This window comes from Triturus cristatus, chromosome 5_2 (genome assembly GCF_964204655.1).
Source record: "Triturus cristatus chromosome 5_2, aTriCri1.1, whole genome shotgun sequence".
Classification (NCBI taxonomy): domain Eukaryota; kingdom Metazoa; phylum Chordata; class Amphibia; order Caudata; family Salamandridae; genus Triturus; species Triturus cristatus.
Genome location: NC_140588.1, coordinates 162,352,352 through 162,378,151, shown reverse-complemented (window position 1 = coordinate 162,378,151; position 25,800 = coordinate 162,352,352).

Genomic DNA, 25,800 nt, shown 5'->3' with positions numbered 1-25,800 from the left:
ACCCACCCAGTTTTCCAAATATGATGGTTAAAAGAAAAATGATACTGTATTGCAAAATTAGGTGGCACATCTGTATTCTCCTCCGGAATGCCATTCTTTTGGTGCTTGTCTGGACTGGTCCGGTAGGTATGCAGCAGTATTGTTGAGCTCAGCTTTTTCCTTTCGTTCATGCAGGAGACTAGAAGAAGGCCTGCGGATTGTAAAAGAGAAACTGTATTTTAGAGTGAAGGAGAAGGACAGAAGGAAGGTACCCTTCATAAGGAGTGTATCGAAAAACTTAGAGAACTGAAAAAAAAAACAAGAGTGGGACTCAGAGTTCTACTTTTGCCACTAGTACAATAAACACACACAAATACAGAGCAGTATTTCACAAACTCACCTCTCTCTATTCCACATACCTGAATACTAATCCTCAGTCTCTTGTTTTACCTTTGAACTGAAGTCGAGAACATCTTGCTTATAGCTGTTGGTAGTCCCACAGCTCCCACCCTGAGTTCTTCCATCCTCCTCCTGACTGAGTAACTCCGTCTCAGACCAGTCATCATCATGACCCAAGCAAGATAGACATGCAGTGCACTGCTGATGAAGAACAAGTAGAGAAACACAATTGCGGTATTTTGCATAGGTTTTTGTTTGTAAACTAAAGTGACTGTTCTAGTCTCCGAAGAAACAGAAAAAAAGGAGAGGACCCTGCAATTAAATCTGTGAAAGGGCTGAGTCACTCGATAATCTGATCATTTCTTGATGCAATCCTTACCTGTTACAATCCAAGCACAGTGGTAGGTACACTATCTTATCTTTAATGCATGCAACAGATTGAAATTTGGCAGTCTTGTAAATCAAATGGTTGTCTGGGCACCGATCCAGGATGATGAAAAAAAATCAGAAGGATCATTGGAGTGGACCATACAGGTTATTTCATTTTCAGTAAGTTTGTGAAGGCCAATCACCTTCAGGGAAAACATGATCGCCCATCACTCAGGCCCCAAGCATTGCAAATCAATCATCTCAGGCAAGTTCCCACATTACAGTTCAACATCCTCCCTCACTGTCTGATCACTTACACAATCAGTCTCTCACAGTTGCAATAGTTGTAGTTACCACTTCCAATCCAAGCACGGGTAGTTACGTATTCATATTTGATGCAGGCAACACATTCAAGGTATTGGCAGGCAGTTTTGTAGATAATAAACTATCTTCTGGGGCAGACATTCTAGTGCTAAGTGAAGCAAAAAGGGATAAGCAAATGGCATGCGAGGGCGGCAGGCATTGTCCCCAATGTAATGAAGGAACTGTGGAGGGTTCTTCAATGCACACTGGTCCAACTGAAATTTGTTTGTGAAGGTAGAACAAAGTTCAATGAGAAATAATTAAAAAGTTCTATAGGGACACTGGCATACTTAGACTGGGAAGTCAAGTGCATCCTCAAACTCAGGTGGTTCACCCAGAAGTTAGTCTGCTAACTCATTTGATTCAATTTCAGGCCAATCACCCTCCTCCTCCACCTGTGCTGCTGTTTCAGAAACTGTGTAATTGTGTGGTGTAAAATGTTGGTTCCTTTTGATCATTTTCAATCTCTCGACATTTTGAGGCAAGAGACTGGTCCTTCTCTAACAACCACACCAGCTGCACTGAACACATGTTCAGCAGACAAACTGGCAACAGGATAAGCTACTTTATTGCCAGCCTGCTGAGCTCTGGCCATTGGTGCATCTTTCCTAACAAGCATATTAATTTATTTTGATCAACAGAGACTTCTTTTGGATCATCATGATAGTCCTGGAACATCCTGAGGATGGTCATTGGTAATGGCACTTGCTCTACTTGTTTTGCCATCGTCTCTGCACTGGATTTAGGCCCAGCCGAATAAAAACCAATACAATGCAGAGGTTGGGTCCGGTCGTTCTGTTGCTGTTGTTGCCGATGTTCTGTTTGACGGTGTTTCTGGCTGCTGCAAGACAAGACGGCACTCTCTGGAGGTTGAAGTCAGCACCCCAGAACTGTTGGGTGGGACTGAAAGTTCTTCTTCCAAGTCTCTGGCTTGCTCTATAATCCACCTCTTGTATTTTTTAGGTCTCGCCTAGCATTGCAGCGCGTATTCGCTGCCATCGCTTTGCGAGGCATGCAGTATATACTGCAGTGTGGAAGCCTCAAGGAAGCTCCGCACACTATCTGCCCATTGGCTTTTGTCTTAAATGCTGCCTTCCTATTGGTTTGAGGCTTGTTAGTCCCTCCTCATTCATCATTTGTATCCTTCCACGGCTATTGGCCCCTTTACTCCTGGCACTATTTTCTTCCCTGTCTCCCCACCCCACCGCCCCCTCCCTCAGTCTGTGACTTCTCACCCTCCCCTGCCCCCCACCTCATTCCCATTCTAATTTTTTTGCCTGCCAGCACTTCGGTTTTCATCTTTATTATTGCCACCTTGAAATATGCGAGTTCAAGATGCGTGCTGTACAAAAACTTCTTGTGTTTAATGAACTAGATTTGAATGTTACTCTAAATATAATAAGACTCTAGGCAACATTCGGGGTATTCATGGGAACTGATGCCTCTTGGTTCACAAATGGCATTGTTGTTGGGCGGGAGGAGCGGCAGTGTTATAACTCATGCTTAAAGCTAGCACTTTTAATAACTTCCTCTCAATTCAGTGCTATAATCTTGTGTACAGAAGTGACGCGCTAAAGAAATGCACTTTTTTGAATTCTGAAGAGACATTATCGCACATTTACATCATGTTTACTGTATGATTAACTTGCCGATCATTTTCACGGCTCGCCCACTGGCTTGTATATGCTTGGCTCATCTCCGGCTGGCTCTGCCTGTTAATTAATATATTGGCACGCTCACCTCTAACAAAGAGAGATGAATGGATACATGACAGTGAGCCCGGTAGATGGTAGAGAAATAGACTGGTGCAGACAAACAGACAAAGTCAGTCTCCATTGCCTCACGTCAGAATCATCACTTTCAATAACCTGGAAATCTGCCGGCAACTCCTGCATGCCCCAACCTCATTCCCTTACCTATTCTTAGCATAAGTGGCAGATTCCCGGCTGTGCCCTGCTGGTGCAGAGGAGCACGGCAGAGTCTGTAGAAGCGCTGGGATCCCTAGCCTCTCCGGGGGAGCACCTAAGCCTTCCGGGTGCCTTCGCACTCAGGATAAATGAATACATTTTGTTCTGTGCTTTAGTCGCCCCTTTGTGAGCACTGTCTGGTAGTTGAAGCTCTGTGTTAATAAACACATTCTGAGAGGTGGTTGTGTACAAACAAACAACAGCCACAATACCGTACGTTTTGAATGTGTAGTTAAATACCTGGTCATCGAGTACCTCATTGGCTGATCATTCCATGGCACTACCAAAATTACATTTGGACACATTTGCTCAACTGTAAAACAGTCCCTTCTATTCAGCAACTCAGGGCTTTGGGGTTAGGTAACCTACTTTGAATGTTGTGTAAAAGAGTAAATACGAAAATTGATGCAATGAAACTAAGCAACCAGTGCTGTCTAAAACACTGTTAAAACTGACACGCATTCTGGCATTTTGTTTAGTTAATGTAGATTTTCTCATAGATGCGAGTAAAGTACTTTTAATATCTTAATGAAATCTGCACACTTTTTAACTAATAGCACTGGGTGACCTTTGTAAACTAGGCAATGAATACATTTTCATGTACCCCTGAAGTCCGCCTGCCCCCCGCCCCCTTGGCAAACTTCATTGTCTCCCTGTGTTTGAGGGACAACCAAGACGCAGGAGAGTGAGTCAAATAGTCTAGAAAATGAAAGAGAAGCCGGGATTTGGATTCACATGCTCTTAATGAGTTTCCCATTAGTAAAGCACCACGGTGTGCATGTGTGGCGACACTTCACCCATGAGGTACGTGCCAAGCAATTGTTGATGCAATCCACACTTTGCGTCTTTTTCAATATATTTATTATGAAGTGCAGGACCTTTCCAAGGGATTTTGCACACTACATACATTCACTCCAAAAGTAAAACATATAGGTAAAAACATTGCCATTTACAATGCCAATAGCTCACAAATGCGAGACCAATTTGCATTGCAAATGCTTGTTAATATCCCCTTCAGAAAAAGGAATTAAAGTGGGCAGAATTTGTTTGTACCATGGATCAAGTAGTGTGGCACAAATGTACTTTTTGAGCATGATGATGTCATGTTGCAGCCTTGTATTACAAGCCAAGAAAAGGATTATGGTCTCAACCAAGGCATGTGCTTCTGTGTTTTCATTCACACCTGCCTGGGCGAACCGTTCAGACACATTCTTTATCTATTCCTGTAGGAGGGGCAACTAAGAGATAGCTTGGGCTATTGTACTGTCCTCCTTCCTAAGTTCCTGAGTGAAAACCTCAAAAGGGAGTAGCAACTGTGTCAGGCATTTGACTAGGCCCCATTTGTCCGCATTCATGGTTATAGCTTTCCCAACCGCATCCACTCTACTTTGAATGGCATAGTCATTGATCTGTTTGTAATGCTCAAATAGATCTTCTGACATGTAAAAGGTCGAATTCCAACATGTTGACACTTCCTTTATCAGGGCTTTCACTTGCGCTCTATTATTAGGCTGAATAATCCAAAACTACTTCCAGGCTTTAAAATAATGGTTGAAATGAGGGCAGACTCTTCTGCTGGTGTTCAGTATGTTGCTGACTATGTCTTCTTTTTTGAGGAAGTCTTGCACCAGGCAGGTTGATGCACTGGGGCCAACACAAGACCTTGGAATAGCCTCTGTAATGCATGCCTTTGACTATGTTACTGCCATTGTCTGTGACAGCAAATCCAGTTCTGAGAACTCTGGGTCACAGCCATTCATACACCTTGCTGTCAAATCCCTCCAAGATGTTTACAGCTGAATGTGATTTCTCATGATGAACATGCCCACTGTTGCATGCTGCTGAATGTTCTTAAAATATTCTTCAGGCCAACACCTGATGATATCTTTTGCTTTACCCCCACAAAAGAGGCCAAGTGTGCAGTGATGCAGATGTAATCAGTCACCTGACAACTGGTCCACATGTCTGTCATCAGGGGGATGGTGTGAACAACACTTTGTTGCAAAGCTTGTCCAACCAACTGCAGCACATTGTGAAGCAGCGCTGGAACAGCAGCTCTGGCAAAATAGGTCCTACATTGTACCTTCTATTTCGGGCAGATGGCTGCCACAAATTCAAAGAATCTCACTCCTTCCACAAAAGAAAAAGGGAGAAGGTCCAGCGCAAACATTTTTGTCAGCTTCCCCTTGTGCAAACGTGTGGTTGGGTGGTTTGCTCATAGGGCCCCTCCAGCCTAAACATGCCCGAGTAGCCTGGATTTTCTTCTTTTCTGGGGCCACTGACTCATGCAACTTTCGAGAAGTAAATGGTGGTGGTAGACTCAAGGTGTGTCATGGTGGGGCAGTCACTGTATGCTGTGGTGTCTCCATCTTACTCTGAATCTTGTGCCATTGTGAAGTCGCAGAGTTCGGTGAATCTGCTGGCCCACTGCTGGGGACAGGGCTGCTTTGCGTGCAGATGTCACCCTCTGCTTCCTCATCACCTTCCACCATGATTGGACCTGCAGATGATGTTCCCCGTCTCTCCTCAGCACCACAACCATGCTCAGCAATTTTCGTACGGTGCTCTTCCCACTTGATTGTGTTGTTTTTTCATATGGGTAATTTGGCCTCCAGTGCCATAATGTGTACCAGGCTTACCTCAATGAAGACTTGTGCTGCAAATTCTGCATACTGCAATGTGCCCCCACCTCTTTGCTAACCATAAAAAAGTCCCAAACTGGGGAGGAGTACTTTTTTACTGTGCTAATGCCTGAAGAAGAATTGGAGGTAGGTATGCATGTCGTTGGTTGCCTCTCTGCTTCTTGTGAGGTATGGGTTGGTGCAGGTCTCTGCTTGGGCTTTGAAAATGTGGGAGCTGGTGGAGGTGCTACCTGTGCCACATCCCTCGGAGCAGGTTGAATAGTAATGTCAGACTCCTGTGTGTGACCCTCCACCATGACTGCCTTGTTATTATAATCCTCCTTCTCATCCCCTTCCATAAGTCTAAGTCTTTCAGGAACTTTTCTTTTCCCTTGCCGGGGGTCCACTCCCTGTCCCTAGCATCATCATCATCAGAAGTGGTGCTTGGAGAAGATGGTGCAGTTGTATCCTTCCTTTTCCTTGCTGAAGATCTGGGAGCCAATGATTCTAAAAGAGGAGAGTCAGCTTCTTGGTCGGAAGGAAGCTCAACCTCCTGTTCTGCTCCAACATCAGGCAAATGTACCATTGCTGGCTATGGCTGCTGTAGTGAACATCAGCCATAGCCAGCATGGATACATTTGCCCTGTTTCCTGAAACAAATGTGTAATGCTTTGCGAAAGGGACAAATTCAATTCAACGTCTCAACTCATCGGCTTCAACATGATTGCACTGGCTGCCTCACTAAAAGACATGGTCCTGGGCTTAAGTTGGGGGGCCTGGTGCTGTTGATGCAGGAGTGCTGTTGTCAGCTTGCTCGCCAGATGCCAGAGCAGCAGTCACAAACTTGCCGAAAACGGTTATGGTCAGCCCACCAGTGGTGAAAATCTGCTTCTTCTTATCCTCCCCACTGGCCACTTTCTTGGCAGCACCTTTCTTTGAGGCCATCTTGGAGCTGTCTGTTGGCAGTGGCACTTAGCTTCACCAGCTGAAGAGATGCCTGTGTTGCGTAGTCAGTAATGTGTTACGCTGTATACAGACCTTCTGTCTGGCAGTACTATAGGTGATGTCTCTTCACGTGTGTACAGAAAGCAAACACGCAAGAACAACATCAGTGAAACATGTCATTGTTGCAGTTCAATTAGTAGTACTTAAGTTATGTAAGATATTTAGAAAAAAAGTCTACCTATCCATTTTTAAAGCCACACCAACATTAACATTTATGGTGTGCACTAAGGAAGGATCAGAAAGAGGAATAATAACAACATACAGATGTAACTATTTGCTTTATGTGCATCATGTTGGGATGTGGCAGTCAGGGAAGTGCAAGTGACAATGAATGCTGTTGTACACCTATAGCATGGGGTTGATGTCAGATGTAAGGAAAATGTGGGAAAATATAAAATATCAAAATGTAAAAAAAGTAATTAATATATAAAATGAATAAAAAATATTAAATAACAAAATTAAAATTGAAAAAATAAAAAATTAACATATAATTAAAAAAACAAAAATTCTATTTAAAACCTAAAATTAAAACAATTGAAATAAAAAATTATAAATAAGTGAAATTATCCTCAAGAATATAATTTATTAAACTGCTATCTCAAACATCCATGCAAGCCAATGGCAAAGGGTCAGTCTGACTAGACGCACAAATTAGTAAACGCACACTCAGAAGGGGGAGAGGCAAACTCGCACTACTCCAACCCCCGCAGTCACCCTATGACACACACAGAGGAGTAGCGGATTGCAATCCAAAGGTGGCATGTGCTCTCTGAAAAAAATACTGCCCTCACTCACAAAATTGTGACATGCTTCATCATCGGGCTTGCTTTAATACACCCTTGTGCAGACCAACCTCTGGGGTGGGGATAAAGGGAGAGGAAGACAATTCAAACAGAAGAATATATACAAATAAAGTTGGGATCACCGAAAGAAAAATGCAGTGAAGGTTGAAACTAGCTTGTTGGTGTCTCTGCTCAACAATTTATTCCTGGACCCACCGGCTAGGCTTAAAAACATGAAGGATGGTGGTGATGGGAGCAGTTTTAAGAGTTCCTTCACCCCTTCTTACTGCCAAAGTGTCAACATGTTTCTGCCGTATTCTAAGTGCCCACAGTGTTGGGTCACACTGGCATTCTTCAGGACCCTTCGGATCCCAAAATGCGATTGCCCTCTGTACCATGGTTCTGTATCCTAGGAATCAGTCTTTTCTAAGGAGAGGGTACCCCTAAGTAACACACACTCGATATCCTGTAGGGGAAAGCACAAGGGTAATAAAAGTAAATTGGTAGTGCTAGGGTAGCTGACGGGTGTGCAAACGTAGATACTCGAAGTAGCCTTTCATTGCTCTCATTATTGAAGGCAAATATGTTCCATCTAAGCTGACCCAATAGGTCTAGAATACTGTCTGTATGTCCATGCTAGAACATATCATGCAGTAAGAGGATCATTTTCCTTAAAATAATCGCAGGTGATCATACTACGCTGGATCAAGGGTCCTATGCACATCCATTGTGCACACTCAACCTGTGCACCAAGAAAAAAAACTCACAGAGTTTCATCAAGGTAGTGCTAAAACTGGCAAGTAAATGAAAGAGACCTCTGTAGTCAAACTCTAGAGGATGATAAAAACATTGGTAAAATGGATTAAACAGTAGCATGTAATGTCATAATGATAGATACAATCCAGTGATGGGTGTCGTTTAAAATTGATTGTCTAAACAAGTGGTACATCGTAAGTCAGTGAGATTCTCTACTTTGTAAAACAACCTCTAGGTAGTGCCGCAAAACTACCTGTACCGTTTAATGTTTAGGGTGTCTGTTGACCCTTCGCTTAATGATGTAACACTACCCTGTGAAATGCCTGATCAAAAATACCAAGTGTAGTAATGCGATAATGCTGTCTAAAATGGATGGGCCATTGATGCTACTCGAGCGAGTGACCTCTAGTCGCTGGTCTACCCCGGAAGACCCCCCTGAAACTCCTTACTTCATCAAGGTGGGTAGCTCCGCCTGGAAACTGTCCAACTCTCTCTGCAAAGGTGGCAATGTGCTGATCTGATGCTCCTCTCATAGCGAGATGATTTCCGGTCACATGGCGAACTTTAAGTCACGTGATCGTGTCATATGACCATTACATATATTGACGTCACTGCGTCGCTAGGGACACAGGTATCTGGCTCATGTTAATGCAAATCAGAAAGGAAAATCTTTATCTGTCATGTTGTTTATGCACATGGGGGAAGGATCGAAGGTTAATTAGAAACAACCACGACAGACCAAGAAAAAGTTTGGTATTGCAACTAATGCTAAAATATAGCATACACCATCTGTGATTGGAAAGCATTGTGTGAAACATTTATGGTACAGTAAATGACTATAGACAAATGGGCATTGCCTGTATTCAAGGTGTAATAGGGAGGGATACACAGGGAGTGAAAAGGGCCCCTGCTAAATCGCTCCATCCCCACTGTGTGGGGCCCTGCACGTAGAGAATGGGATCTATATTACTGAAGCCATGTGTTCAGAAAAGCAATAGTGTTTTAAATTATTATAAAGGATAATTTAAATGGTACATAGCAGGTGATATTATTTCTTATTGAAAAGACCCTCAGGGCACATGTCTAAGAGACCTGGTGGTGGATGATAAGGAATGCCAAGGATCTGGTTCTTTCCTATCCATTTATGGTATTCCACAGGATATCATCATTCAATTCAATCTCGTGGCTCTTAAGCCTATACACCAATTTCTTTTATCTTATTAGGAGTAATCTTTTTTTGTCTCCTATGTTTGAGTTGAATTTTTGTTTGTCCAGCACGGTCCAAGCGAGGTCACTAACTGCGCGGTGTTGTTCCAAATATTGTGCAGTGAGTTTGGTGTTTAACTTCTGGCACCTAATGGTGCTTCTATACTCCATAATCGGTGTTTTCTCTTTTCTTGTGGTCATGCCTATATACTGTTTTCTGCAGGGGCATGTAATGAGGTAAATCACGTTTTCCCAGTTACAATTAGTATGTGTCCTCTGTCTCCATGGATAGTGTAGGCCCACATTTATGCTTTTAGAATTCTTGGTCAAGTGGCATACATCGCATGAGCCACACCTCGTGTGTCCTGTGATGGGAGGTAATGCCCTAGGGTTCCTGTGTATTGTTGGATGTGGTGGAACGGGGTCTAGTAGGGACTAGGATATCCCTCAGATTTGCACTTCTCTTAAAGGAGAACAAAGTTTTTTCTACGCCAAGCCCATTTGAATTTAGTTTGCACAAGTTTTTCAGTATGAGCCGTTTTATATGGTGTGAGGCTGTGTTGAAGGTCGTGACACAGACTGATTTAGTCATGGTCAGTTTTTCCACCTTCTCCAATAGGTTGTCCCTGTTCGTGTTCGTAGCCCTCTTCTTGGCTTTTTCCACCACCTTTTCTGGGTATCCCCTCCTGTTTCACTTTTTGTCATGTGTTCCGCTTCTTTGTTGAAGGTGGTTCTGTCTGTGCAGTTATGTCGGAGTTGGAAGAATTGCCCCACTAGTAAATGCTCCCTAATCGATATAGGATGGAAACTCTCACAAGAGAGTAGGGAGTTTTTATTCGTGGGTTTGTGGTAGACCCGAGTGGAGAGCTTTCCGTCTTTTGGTTCTATCACCAGATCCAGGAATGGTAGTTCTGAGTTGGTCACTGTAGATGTGAAATGCATAAAAGGGTTGCAACTGTTCAGCCACTCTAAGAATCTTTGGAACGTTGGTTCGTCACCTCTCAAAATCACCAGGACATCATCAATGAATCTCCTTCATAGACTGATGTTGTGAGACCATGGATTCCCCTCGTTGTAGATGTTCGTTTTCTCAAACGTTCCAACGGAAAGCCTGCCATGTTGGGGGCGAACGTGCTCCCCATGGAAGTACCGTGGGACTCAAGATGAAGGGTGCCTTTGAATTCGAAGATGTTTCTGGTAAGGGCAATGTCGGCCAGGTTGAGGATGAAGGCTCTCGGGGTTTGGTACATCCACTCTTCCCCAAAACAATGTCTTCCAAAACCCTCAAGGTTTCTCTTTTAGGGATGTTTGTGTACAGGGCCTCGATGTCAAGCCCCAGCAAAAACTCACTTTGTGGGTCGAAATCAATATCTTTCATGAGGTTCAGAACGTCACATGTATCCTGTTAATAAGCCTGCGTCTTTTATACTAGCGGTTTGAGATAGTAATTACAGAATTGTGACAAGGGTTCTAAGATGTATCTGATCCCTTATGCAATCAGCATGCCTGGGGAGGACGTGTGGGTTTATGTATTTTGAGGTGTATGTAGAAATATGGTGTGATGAGTTTGATCTTTAACCAGATAGACAGCTTCCTGTTTAAGATCCAGTTGTTGACTAAGCCCTCTTCCACTAAGGAGGTAATTTCCTTCATGATTTCCATAGTGGGATCCTTTCTTAATATTTTGTAGTTTCTTTCATTTGATAAGAGACATAGGCATTCTTGGGTATATGATGACTATGGCTCCCCCTTTATCCGATGGTTTGATAATGAGGGAGTTATTTTCTTTAAGTCATTGCAGAGCTTCTTTTTTAGTGTTGTTGAGGTTTATAAATGGTCGCGTCTCCGGCCTCTGCAGGGCTTCAAAGTCATGGATGAATGCCTGTTCGAAGGTGGCCACTTCCTATGGTAATGCTGCAACAGGAGGGGTGAAATATGACTTGAGGCATAGAGATGTGTCAACGGACATGTCTTCCCTCTCCTCCTTGTCTTTAAAGTATACCCTCAGTCTGATGTTCCTAAAGAAAGCAGCTAATTCATGCCGAATTTGAAAATGGTTCAGCCTGTTTATGGGGATGAAGCCAAGCCCTTTGTTCAGGAGTTTTTCTTGTGAGGGGAAGGGTTTTTTAAAAGATTGACTACTAGTGAGCCTCCCTGCCTCTCCTTGGCATTAGTTTCTGTGCCATGCTCCTGGTGATGCGTTGGTCTAGGTCCTCCCATGAGAACCTCTGTTGTCCTCTTTGTTTTTTTCTGCTCTTTCCCCTGCCTCTGCCTAAAAAAGGGGATGGGGCTGTGGGGAATGTGGCTGTGGGAATTGAGATTTTGAAAGCCCTGCTGATGTGGGTATACCATTACTGGCCAACCAAAGCCCTGGTTTCGGTAGCTTTAGAAGGGTGCAGGAAAGAAACTATGTGGTCCCCTCTGTGATCCTCGTCCTCTCCCTCTCCTACGCTGGGGGAATCCATAATCACTCCCATCGCTGCTACTACTTTGAGTGTCCAGATCTCTCCTTCCTGATTGAGAACCTTTCTTAATCTCTGCCTGTTTTTGTTGAATGTACTCATCGTTGGTGTAGGGGTACACCTTCTCTTTAGAAACGCGCTTAAGGTCTTTTTGTAATTTGTTGATCTTAGATTGCATGAGGTATTCCTTATATTCTCCTAACTCATTGTTCACTCCAGCTAGCACATCATGCACAAAATGGCTGCCAGCTAGTGCCATATGGAAATCAACAACAGCAACACTGAGCAAGGAGTCATGGCCACAACAGAGAAGACATGCAGGACTATACCAAAAGCACACTGGCTGCCTACACAAAATGGCCACTGACAACATGGGCAAACAGCAAGTGGCGAGGCATGGCCACAACAAAGAAAATATGCAGGCCTATAGCAAAAGCACACTAGCTGCCTACACAAAATGGCTGACAGCCACATGGGCACAACCACAAGCAAGAAGGCATGGGTAAAAAAGAGAAGACATGCAGGCCTATGGCAAAAGCACACTGGTTACCTACACTAAATGGCCACCAGCCACACTGTCACAACAAGTGGGAGGCCTTTAAAACAGAGAACACATGCAAGCCTATGGACACTGACTATGCAAAATGGTCCATGGACACTTGAAATGGGGAACAAAGACAAATGGTGGCCTATGGCGAACACACTCACACACTGGCCAGACAAAGGAGGCATGGTAACACAAAGAACACAGCATTAATTCAGCAATGCCAAAAATAAAAAATATCAGGGCAAAAAACGTTTACAACACACATCCTCCAAAGGCATTACCCCACCTATACACTGTTTGCAAGAAAAAATAAATGTGGAATACCATAAAAAACACATTTTGTATATTAATACAATGCTATCCATGACCTAACTGATATTCCAATTCAACAGACACCACTGAAACAGTTGTTTCATGCACCCATAACTAGTACTGGACATACTGTCTGGAAGGCACAGTGGCAGACAAGGCTACAAAGTGAATTAAAAGACTATTGCACATGTATTAAACACATGCAGGAGGCCTGGAAAACAAAGAACACATGCATGCCTATGGAAAAAGCACACTGGCTGCCTACACAAAATGGCCAACAGCCACATGGTCACACCAACAAGCAGGAGGTATGGCCACAACATAGAACACATGCAGGCCTCTGGCAAAAGCACACTGATGCACACACAAAATGGCAGATAGCCACATGGTCATAAAACAAGCAAGAAGGAATGGGGAACAAAAAGAAGACATGCATGCCTATGGCAAAAGCACACTGACTGCCTACACAATATGGCCACCAGCCACATGGTCACAACAAGCAGGAGTCCTGGGAAACAAAAAACACGTGCAGGCCTATGGGCACTGACTAAACAAAGATAAATGGTGGCCTATGGCAAACACACTCACACACTGGCCAGACAAAGGAGTCATGGATTGGTAACACAGAAAAAAGAATAATAATTCAGCAATGCCAAAAACAAAAATTAACTGGACTAAGACATTTTACCACAACACACATCCTCCAAAGGCATCAGATGTAATGACCCCTCCTATACACCGTTTACAGAAAAAATTGTTTTACAGTTTATTCCAGTGCCACCCATGACCTAATGTTGCTTCATGCACCCATGACTATTACTGGGCCTACTGGCTGGAAGACCCATTGGCAGACTAGGCCACATAGTAAATGAAATCAATATTGCTAACTTATTAAAACACATGGGGAAAATATAGTGAACAGTGTGCAACATTTTTCCTTTACAAAAGTAGAAAAATTACATGCAACAGAATAACTTGGCACCTACTGAAACTGCAGGCCACCCACCACAATAAATAAAAAAAATCAAATGCAAGTACAGATACACCAAGCTGCATGACCCAAATCAAACAAACAACATCCTTATACACCAGTTTTTCAACTTACTTGTGAAATCTCAAATACAAAGTTCTTAAATCCAATGGTATATGCAGCAGACAAGGAGAGTCATCCTTCCAACTCTAAATCCCAATGAAAAGTGACCAGGAGACAGACAAAGCACTAGGAGGAGCCTGCTGGACAGGAACAGTGAGTTGGAGTCTCTGGGACACGTCATTCCTGTTTTGAAAAAAATTACAAAAATAGGTTTCTCCAACAAAAAACAAACATCTCCAAATTCCAGTTTGAGAAGAAAATCCACTTCAAAAGCCTCTCAGCTGCATCACCAAAAGAAAAGCTGCTCCACCGCTCTGTTTGTCATCGGCACTAGATTGGTGCTGTCACTGCCGGAAGCCGTGCAAGTGAGTGCAAAATCTTAAAGGAGCTTGCTAGCCATGCAAGTGGTCTTGTGCATGCTCGCAAGCAGCCCAAGACTCTTGGCACTTTCAGTTGAGTACCAAAACAAAACTTCGAGCCCGAAAGGAAGAATCCAGCAACTCCATGTTCCTCCACGGTGTGCCTGAATTCTGAAAACTCCAAAAGCGGAGTGGAGTTTACTGTCCAGGCCTAGTTTCCATTAATGGGCTCAGAGAGAGACATGTGCCAGTAGAACTGTGGTCAGGAATCTGCTGGTGGCCCCAGAGCAGGAGATACCTAATACATTCTGCCAGGTTGTGGTGGCTGACAACAGGGAGGGTCGCTATCCAGTGGCCCTTGTTCCATTTGAATGGGGGGGGTTCATGTCTTCTGAAAGATGCAGTGAGCCCCGTCATTCCTGTGAACTGTCTCGTCGGAAATTACCCTGAGCAAACTATCTGGAATGAAGTGGAGCTCAAGGCATACCCGGAAATGTTAGAGTTGCCTGAGTGGACTTGTGCAACAGCCAGGTCCAGGGCTGCCGAGGATGGTAGTCAACATCGACTGGAGCCTGGAAAAATGGCCCGCCTAGCTGCTCAGAAGGGGAAAGGCAGAGGGAGTGAGAAACCAGCCCCTGAATGTCTCCCAGTTGAGCTGGATGCAGTGGCCGCCCCAGGGCCAACTGAGGAGGGCATTTCTCCCCTCAATGACCTGCCAGAGCTTGCTGAGTGGCAAAGTGGAAGGAGGACCCACCAAGGATGAGTTCTGTCAGGAAGAGAGGGAGTGTGTAACCCAAGAGGGCATGATGCAATAGGCTGACGCCCAGGCAGCTGATGATGTATCTAGAAGTCACCATGTTTACTGGGAGGAAAATCTCTTATACTTTGAGCCTAAGGATCCTGTGCATGGGGCAACAAGGGCCCTGGTGATCCCCAAAGCCTCAGGGCTTTTTTGTCAGCTTCCCCTTGTGCAAGCATGTGGTTGGGTGGTTTGCTCATAGGGCCCCTCCAGCCTAAACATGCCCGCAATAGTAGCCTGGATTTTCTTATTTTCTGTGGCCACTGACTCATGCAACTTTCGAGAAGTAAATGGTGGTGGTAGACTTAAGGTGTGTCATGGTGGGGCAGTCACTGTATGCTGTGGTGTCTACATCTTACTCGAATCTTGTACCATTGTGAAGTCGCAGAGTTCGGTGAATCTACTGGCCCACTGCTGGGGGCAGGGCTGCTTTGCGTGCAGATGTCACCCTCTGCTTCCACATCACCTTCCACCATGATTGGACCTGCAGATGATGTTCCCCGGCTCTCCTCAGCACCACAACCATGCTCAGCAATTTTTGTACGGTGCTCTTCCCACTTGATTATGTTGTGTTTTTTTCAAATGGGTAATTTGGCCTCCAGTGCCATAATGTGTACCAGGCTTACCTCAATGAACACTTTTGCTGCAAATGCTGCATACTGCAATGTGCCCCCCATCTTTGCTAACCATAAAAAAGTCCCAAACTGGAGAGGAGTACTTTTCTACTGTGCCAATGCCTGAAGGAGAATTGGAGGTAGGTAGGCATGTCGTTGGTTGCCTCTCTGCTTGTGGGGGGAAAAAGGGAGGGTAAGACAATTCAAACAGAAAAATATATACAAATAAAGTTGGGATCACCGAAAGAAAAGTGCAGTGAAGGTTGAAACTAGCTTGTTGGTGTCTCAGCTCAACAATTTATTCCTGGACCCACCGGCTAGGCTTAAAAACATGAAGGATGGGGTTGATGGGAGAAGTTTTAAGAGTTCCTTCACCCCTTCTTACTGCCAAAGTGTCAACATGTTTCTGCTGTATTGTAAGTGCCCACAGTGTTGTGTCACACTGGCATTCTTCAGGACCCTTCGGATCCCAAAGCGCGATTACCCTCTGTACCACGGTTCTGTATCCTAGGAATCAGTCTTTTCCAAGGAGAGGGTACCCCTAAGTAACACACACTCGATATCCTGTAGGGGAAAGCACAAGGGTAATAAAAGTAAATTGGTTGTGCTAGGGTAGCTGACAGGTGTGCAAATGTAGATACTCGAAGTAGCCTTTCATCGCTCCCTATATTGAAGGCAAATGTGTTCCATATAAGCTCACCCAATAGGTCTAGAATAATGTCTGTATGTCCATGCTAGACCATATCATGCAGTAATTAGATCATTTTCCTTAAAATAATCGCAGGTGATCATACTATGCTGGATCAAGGGTCCTATGCACATCCATTGTGCACACTCAACCTGTGCACCAAGAAAAACAACTCACCGAGTTTCATCAAGGTAGTGCTAAAACTGGCAAGTAAATGGGAGAGACCCCCTGTAGTCCAACTCTAGAGGATGATAAATACATAGGTAAAATGGATTAAACAGTAGCATGTAATGCCATAATGATAGATACAATCCAGTGGTGGGTGTCGTTTAAAATTGATTGTCTAAACAAGTGGTACATCGTGAGTCAGTGAGATTCTCTACTTTGTAAATCAACCTCTGGGTAGTGCCGTGAAACTACCTGTACCATTTAATGTTTAGGCTGTCTGTTGGCCCTTCGCTTAATGATGTAACACTACCCCGTGTAATGCCTGGTAGTAAAGGTCAGTGATCAAAAATACCAAGTGTGGTAATGCGATAATGCTGTCTAAAAGGGATGGGCCATTGATGTTACTCGAGCGAGTGACCTCTAGTCTCGGTTGCACCCCGCGGGACCCCCCTGCAACTCCTTACTTCATCAATGTGGGTAGCTCCGCCTGGAAACTGTCCAACTCTCTCTGCAAAGGTGACAATGTGCTGATCTGATGCTCCTCTCATAGCGAGAGGATTTCCGGTCACATGGCAGACTTTAAGTCACGTGATCGTGTCATATGACCATTATATATATTGACGTCACTGCATCGCTAGGGACACAGTTATCTGGCTCATGTTAATGCAATTCAGAAAGGAAAAACTTTATCTGTCATGTTGTTTATGCACATGGGGGAAGTGTTGTAAATTAAAACAGCAATGTGATTAAGCATTTACTGACGACATTAATGCTTTCTCTTTAGATCATGTTTTCTCCGTTATGTTGACCGAAGTTCGGAATCCATTTTGTATTATCATGTGTCACGTGTTCGCCACGAGGAGAGTCCGACCTTTGTGTTAGTTGCTCTTGTAATCTGCCTAGTAACAGTTTATAAATAGCTCTCCCTTGTCCATCTGGCGCATGCCCAGACTTGACCACATCTGTTATAATTAGCCTTGCTTGACCATGTGTTCGCGGGCTCAAGGAGTGTGTTGGCTCCGCCCATGTATTGATTCAGTATCGAGAATGACCATAAATGGTAATGTTCTTCGGCCTCATGTTGTATCCACCCACTTATGAGCCCCTCTACTGTGTATAAGAGGGGACCATGTACGCAAGTTCTGTGTGCTACTCCATGCAATACTGAAGGGTGTTGTGTGGATTGTAGGACCACCCTTAAGGGTTAATAAATGCTGTTTTTGTACTTTGCAGTTTCCGTGCCAACTTCCTTATAGATTCCGTTACAGGAGAGCGAACCCTTGTGCCTTGCGGGCCTAGCTGGGGCCTGTATTCATCAATTGGCGCCCGTCACGTGGGGCTCATCGGCGACTCGGATGCTCGAAGGACTGGTCGCGACGAAGGTGAGGAGTTTGGCCGGGGACGTGATCACTGCCAGCGGCGTCTTAGCCCTGGCATCCCGAGGTTTTTCTTCCTTCCCTTCCGAGCTGACCGTCTGGGTGGCGCCGGTCATCGACTGAGACCTCTTCTGTCGGTCCTGCCGTGGGAGCCGTTTGGGCGATTGTGGAGCTTGGCAGTTGGAATCTGGACTCTTGATTGGTAAGAACCGTTGTACGGTACTTGCTCCGAGTTTTTGAAGCCTGGGTTGGCTATTTGAGTTTGGTTGATGATGACTAGTCATATTTTGTATTTGTCTTTGTGAAAATATATGCGTTGCAACACATATAGGCAGGTAATGTGGAGAGATTTCTCCAGAGCTGTGTAACTTTGAACGGCGCAACGATTAAGTGCCATTTTTTTATAATATTGCATATTTTGCATTATTTCTGAGCATGCCTGCTTTCAGCGCACTCCGTAAGTGGTGCTGCTGTTTTGGAAACCGGTTGAACCTCGAGGAATCTGCTCCAGCTCCCCCAGAGGGGACGCCTAATAGGGATATGTATGTGAAGCATGGTCTTTCTTCCATAATGTACAGCACAGTATGGAGGAAATACACGAAGAAGGATCCTGAGTTGCGATGGCCTTTGTATGGATCGTTTGATATCCGTAAGATTGAGTATGTGGAACAGTGTATGTGTAAGCGACGTGCTCGTCAGGATATGTTTGAGTGTGTGCGATTATGGGTGAAGGAAGTGCGTGAGCGAGAGAAGCGTGAGAAAGCGCTGTATGATAAAGACCAACGGAAGAATGATCATGTGCGAGCACAGGAAGCGAAGCGTCGGGAGGACAAAGAGCAGGCGGACAGACAAGAGAAAGAGCGTAGGCTGCAAGTTTCGGGTCAATATGTTGTTCGCCAGCTACTTTATCCTGTCCTTAATAATCCTGATGATGATTTTTATTTACTAGATCGCTCTCCGCCCCCTTATGTTGGCGCATCTGCTCCGCGGCCGCAAGATTCTGGCCCGGCTTCGGGTAAGGTAGACACACGGTCCATGTTATCGGCCGAGCATATGGCTGAGCTTCGGAAACTTTCCCTCCGTGCACTTAAGGGCAAGATGTCTAAGGAGGAGTTGTTCCATACGTGGGGGTCGTGGCAAGATAGAGAGAGGGTGTATTTTCTGTCTCATTTCGCGGATGAAGTAATTACTGCTTTCCGAAAATATTCTAGTGTTCTTGAGCCTGACGAAGTGTCTTCGGATGCCGGAGCATTACGTAATGGTGTTTTTTCTCCCCCTAAGGCTCCTGAGGCGGCTCGGCGGTTGTTCGCTTTGCGGGACGAGGTGCTGGCCCTTAGAGAGAAAGCACGCCAACAAACGGAGGAGGAGAAGCAGTCGGATTCGTTTGCAGCAGGGGGCCACTCATCCACCTCCCAGTCAGATAAGGATGACGTAGTGCATGCTAAACCAATGCGAGAGGCGGCGCCTTTGTATGTTCCTCCTAAAGGAGCGGGGACTAGCTCGGACATTAACTCCGCCGATGCTAGGGGATATTTTGTGTATAATTGGGTTTATACTCCATGGCATAGGGCCGATGTTATGGCGTTAAAGAATGCATTGCCTGACCCCCGCAAGAATCCAGTGGCCTTCTATGAAGAAGTCGAGGGGGCCTTGAATTCTTGCATTATGACCTTAGCGGATATAGACCTGTTCTTTGGTCTTATTCTACCACCGGACACGTGGCGGTCTGTCCGAAAGGTAGATGATGCGGTTGCCTTCAAGGCCCGGTGGTCTGAGCTTGAGGATGAAGACAGGGAGAGGAAGCCCGCACAGAAACCACCCCAGAATATTTTAGATCTCCCTGCTGCTATTGTGGCTAAGTTGAAAACAATTATTCCCCCTAAAAAGATTGACTGGAATATGTTAGCTGCATGTAAACAGAAAGTTGACGAGTCAGTTGCAGATTTCTTCACGCGCTTTGAGGAAACGTTTCATGATTTTAGTGGCCAGTCGCTTACTGACGACACGGGCCGCCACCTTTTCGCGGACAAATATGTGGCTAATCTGCTACCGGCAGTTGCGGCCCGTTTAAAAGCGAGCGAGAGTTCCTGGTCTCCGCGACGCCGACGGCCCTTCTGACTATCGCTCAGTATTATGAGCGTCAGGAGCACGAGGCGAAGGGCCAGGAGGAAAAGAAATCGAAAGATCTTAAGACTAAGGTAATGTTGGCACAAGTATATGGCCCGCCCCGACGGGGTAATAATAGAGGAAGGGGAGGATCTTATGGTCCCCCTTCGGGCCGATCTGATTTGAATAGGAACCAGTGTGCGTATTGTAAGCAATTGGGCCATTGGGCCAGGGATTGCCCAGTGTTGCGTGCCTCGCGTCAGGGGCATACTCCGGGTGGCCCGAGAGGTAGAGGGGGTTCCTCGAACTTTAGAGGGAATTCTAACGATCATGTTCGTTTCGATACCGCTGGGCAGCACCGAGATAGCTCAAATGTTTTCGATCGTCAGCATCAGTATCACGTATCGGAGATTGATCGATCAGGATATCATGATTCTCAGCATGCATAGGAATGCGTTGGATGGGGGTCTGAATCAGTTGAGGTGCCGGTCGATCAGACGGGTCCTTATGTATCGGCTGAGGTTTTAGGTTCTACTGATCAGTTCCTAGTAGATACAGGAGCGACACGTAGTGCATTGTCTAGGTACTTGGTTCCGGGGGCTCCCCCATCCGGCTCAATGGTCACATCGGTAGGGTTTGACGGTACACTCTCCCGAAGCCCTCTTTCACAGCCCCTTACATTTAAGGTTGATTCTTTTTCTGCGCCCTGTCCGTTTCTGCTTGCTCCGTATACACCGGATAACATTATGGGCCTTGATATGTTGAAGCCCTTTAGGGCTACGATCCGCTGCTCCCCTGAGGGTGTGAGGGTGATCTTAAATGACAACTGCCCCCGGTCAGGGCGGATGTGTACGATATCAGAGGATGCGTTGTTGGCCACCCTCCCTCGAGCTTTATGGGCGACTTCGGACACAGATGTGGGACAAATGGTGATTCCTCCGGTCCACATTAGTGTCCAGGAGGGGGTGGTGTTACCGCGCCTCCCGCAGTATCGCATTTCCCAGGAGGGCGAGGAGGCTCTCATACAGATTGTGCAAGATTTGATCGCAGTGGGAGTAGTGGAAGAAGTTCCCTATAATATCTGTAACAGTCCGATTCTCCCTATTCTGAAAAAGGACACGGATGCAAAGGTCTATCGGTTCATAATTGATTTGAGGGAGGTAAACAAGATCGTGATACCTCAGTACCCGGTGGTTTCCGATATCACGACGTTGCTTACCTTGGTCCCGCCTACGGCGACCATGTTCTCAGTGATTGATTTGAAAAATGCCTTCTTTTCTATTCCCATTCACCCCGATAGCCGATTTCTTTTTGGGTTCACACTAAACAATAGATCTTATCGTTTTTGTAGAATTCCCCAGGGCTACACAGAAAGCCCTAGTATTTACAGTCAGGCTTTGAAACGACAGTTGGATTCCTTTGTTTTACTCGAGGGGGTCGCCCTCATTCAATATGTCGATGACATCTTGTTGGCGGCTGACACCCTGGAATTGTGTGAGAAAAGCACGCTATCCTTACTTTCCTTTTTAGCCTCCTACAATCATAAGGTATCTCGGAAGAAATTGCAATTCTGTAGACCAAAGGTGACTTATTTGGGTCACCTTTTGTCTAAGGAGGGACGTGCACTCACACCGGATCGTATCCAAGTAATTTTGGATACACCGAGACCATCCACACAGAAGGATGTCCGTGCATTTTTGGGCCTCGTTTCTTTTTGTAGACAGTGGATATTGGGGTTTTCACACATAGCTAAGCCATTGTTAGCCCTTTTGACAAAGGATACACCTATCCCAATCCCTTGGTCAGATGAGTGTGATGCTGCTTTTCAGCAACTGCGACAGGCCCTTTGTTCAGCACCAGTGTTAGGGACCCCTGATTATGCAAAACCCTTTTCGTTGTATGTGCATGAGAAAGATGGATGTGCATTGTCAGTTTTAGTGCAGATGCAGGGCGACAAGCAGCGCCCTTGTGCATATTTTTCGGCTGTACTTGATCCTGTCGCCCGAGCATTACCAGGGTGTTTTCGCTCGGTTGCGGCGACAGCTGTGTCAATACGCCAAAGCGAGGGAATTGTGTTATCTCATAAGCTGTTGGTATTAGTCCCCCATGCTGTTGATGCCCTGCTTAATCAAACAAAGACGCAGCATTTGACCAGTGCCCGTTTGACGGGATATGAGTTGACGCTTTTGGCTCCTCATATTACGTTGAAAAGGTGCGTAACACTAAACCCGGCAACATTGTTGCCATACCCCGAAACTCAGCCTGAGGCGCGGAAAGCGCATGATTGTATTCTTGTGACTGAGGAACAAACAAAGGGTCGTATTGATCTCCAGGATACGCCCTTTCCAGATGTAGATGGAGAACTGTGGGTGGATGGATCCTGTCTGAAGCTACCAGATGGTACGACTTCAGCAGCGTATGCAATTACCACATTACAAACGATAGTGGAGACAGCACGCATACCACAGAAATCAGCTCAAGCAGCGGAACTGATAGCACTAACACGAGCATGTGAGCTCAGTGCAGGATTGTGTGTGAATGTTTATACAGATAGCCGCTATGCCTTCGGAGTAGCGCACGACTTCGGCCTACTCTGGAAGGAGAGAGGGTTTCTAACGTCACATGGGGTGCAGATAATGCATGGAGAGTTAGTTCACAATCTTTTAACCGCATTGACATACCCAAAGAAAATTGCCATTGTTAAGTGTAGCGCCCATAGGAAAATAGTTGATAAAGTTGGAGAAGGGAATGCGTTAGCAGACCGAGTAGCACGGGAAACTGCGATGCAGCCCGGTGCTACTGCCATGTATGTAGTAAAGTCACAGGTGGAAAGATGGCGTGATGCGAAGGAGGAAGTGCGCGAAATGCAACGGACCGCTTCCGATAAAGAGCGGGAGCAATGGGCTAGCGAGGGAGAGTTGGATGATGAGGGTTGTTGGAGAAATAAGCAGATGGATAGATGGAAGTTACCCACGACTTTCGTACAACCTATGGTTCAGATGGCACATGGGCTAGCACATGTTGGAGCTTCCGCAATTGTAAAATTGCTTACCCAAGTCTGGGAGCATCCAGAGATTGCTAGCACGGCAAAGAGGGTGGTGCAGACCTGTATGATCTGCTTGAGGTACAACCCAGGAAAGGGGACTCGAACTCCAGCAGGAGGATTTGCGACGCCCACTGCACCCTTTGAGGTTCTGCAGATGGACTATATCCAGCTTGAGCGCTGTAACAATTTGAAGTATGTTCTAGTAGTGGTTTGCGCCTTCAGTAAATGGGTTGAGGCGTACCCTACGAAAGACAATACTGCCATGACCACGGCGAAGCTACTGCTAAAAGAGTTTTTCCCTCGATACGGCGTCTGTAGACTTCTGTGGAGTGATAATGGGCCTCACTTTGTAGCGGATGTTATAAAGTACGTCTTGAAGGGCCTGGGCATCACTCAGAAGTTCCACGCCGTGTTCCACCCTCAGTCTGCAGGACTAGTCGAGAAGTATAATGGTACACTGAAGCTTAAGATAGCCAAAATCCAAGCTTCAACGTCTTTGACTTGGCCAGACGCCCTGCCACTGGCGTTATTGTCAATTAGATCAGTGCCACACTCTCGAACCGGCCTTACGCCGTATGAAATAGTATTTGGACGCCCAATGAACATTTGGGGTCCACCAAGGCCTAAGGCTGTGCATGATGTACCTTGTGTAATGATGAGCGATTATCTGGCACAGTTAACGGATAACTTGGTTTCTATTCATCAACAGGTCCGAGAGGCGCTCCCTGATCGGTCTACCGGTGAAGGACATGGTCTCCGGCCTGGTGACCATGTCATGGTGAAAGTCTTCGACAGAACGAACAGTTTGGAGCCGAGATGGGTGGGCCCTGAGCAAGTCCTCCTTGCAACGAGGACGGCGGTGCGAGTCTCGAACAGGAAGAATTGGATCCATTCCTTGCACTGTCGAAAGGTACCGCCCGGATTGGTGGAGTCTGCCGTGCTGACCGATCAACGAGAAATCCTGGCAGCAGAGACAGGCCGTGCTGCGGAGCCGGGTGACACTGAGGAGCTCTTTCCGGACCACGCGACTTCTGGAGGAAGGCGATATCATCTTCGACCGAGGAAGTGAGGTTTCTAGTACCGGGACATACTGTCAGAACGGCCCTTGGGTTAGTGAAACGGAGAGCCGATGAGGCAAGGGGGGGGGATCAGCCCTGCATTAGTGTAGTGACACCCGTCTTGGCCCGCTGGTGAAGAAATCAACCGCTGCCCAAGGGGAAGAGTTCTGACAGACTTTTCAGTTTCAGGAAGATATCAGGGTATTGTTTCCTTTGACATGGAGAAGAAGAAAATTCTTTGTGCGTTGGGGTTCATGCTAACAGTAGCTATTGTTGGGATAACAACATGGTTTGTAGAGGAGGTAACTCCTGCTCGGAAAACACTTGTGTTGACGACTCCGGTGCCTGCGGAGCACTACTTCTATACATTGCCGTATCAAGAGTTGAAGCATCGACAGTCTTATTTGAATAACACTTTCATTCAGATGCTGCATCATACCCACGTTGCTACAAACGCTACGAACTGTTGGATATGTGGGATGATGCCGGCCCATCAGAAGAAAGGAGGTACGCCATTCATACCACTTCCTTTCTCTCATAATGGCTCTTGTAGAGCATGGTATACTTTGCTGTTTGCCACTCGGAAACCGACAGTGGGACGATTGCTTTTCAGACTTAATAAAGAATGCCATCAAGATAAAAATGGATATCCGCAAGCGAATGGGACAATTTGGGAATGGGAAGAGTACCGACCAGACAATGAATCAATTCCCTATATCTTCACGAACACCAGAGACACTGTGGGGAAGGACAAATTCGTGATCCAAGTGGCACAGGCTCAAGCGGACCTGTGTGTCCAGAGTGTGGGTTTTATCCCTGTTGGTGTCAGTGATTGCCTAACTGTCTTGAACATTGATGGATTGAATAACAGTACCTTCCTAGCGTCCCATAATACCTATTTTGTGTGCGGAAATAAAGGTTATTACCGTTTGCCGGCTGGGTGGTCTGGGGTATGTTATGTATCCTTCCTATTACCTCCTGTATTCCTAGCACCAGCATCTTACCATAAGGATTTGAAATTGTTGAATAATGTGACTGTAAATAGGTATAAACGTACTTTATCGATTGATGATGTGGATCAGACTGATACCAGCTTGCAGCAGTATATTGATTTTAACTTAGGACTGTTTTTCTTTGTTGGAGCCGCTTTGAATAGTAGGAAGATCCGAAGATTAACAAGAGTGGTAGAAGCTGTGACAAATCAGACTGCTGCTGCTCTTGGGAATCTTACGGAAGAGTTACAAATAACTAGGATTGTTGCATTGCAGAATCGTATGGTATTAGATGTAATGCTAGCTGATCGAGGTGGAGCCTGTAAAATTATTGGAAGTAGTTGCTGTGTGTTCATCCCTGATCATACGCCATCCGTTTATAACGCCATTAACAAGCTGCATAAAATAGCAGCTGAAATCCACACAGAAAACGGCACTTGGTCCTTTTCTGGATGGTTTTGGGCATTGGTTACTGCCTGGGGATGGAAGGTCTTAACTGGTCTCTGTATTATTATAGCAATTTTGTTCTTTTTCTGTATGTGTGTTCAATGTGGACCATTGTTCTGTTCCGTATGCATTTCATTCTGCATCCCGGATAAGAAAGCTATTGCCGATGTTGCTCATCAGAAGCGTCTAGCTAAAGAGGTTAAAGGAATGATGATAATTGACATATATGATGATTTTTGGAAACCGGATGTCTTCAGTAAATGCTGAAAGGGTCGTCTGTTGTAAA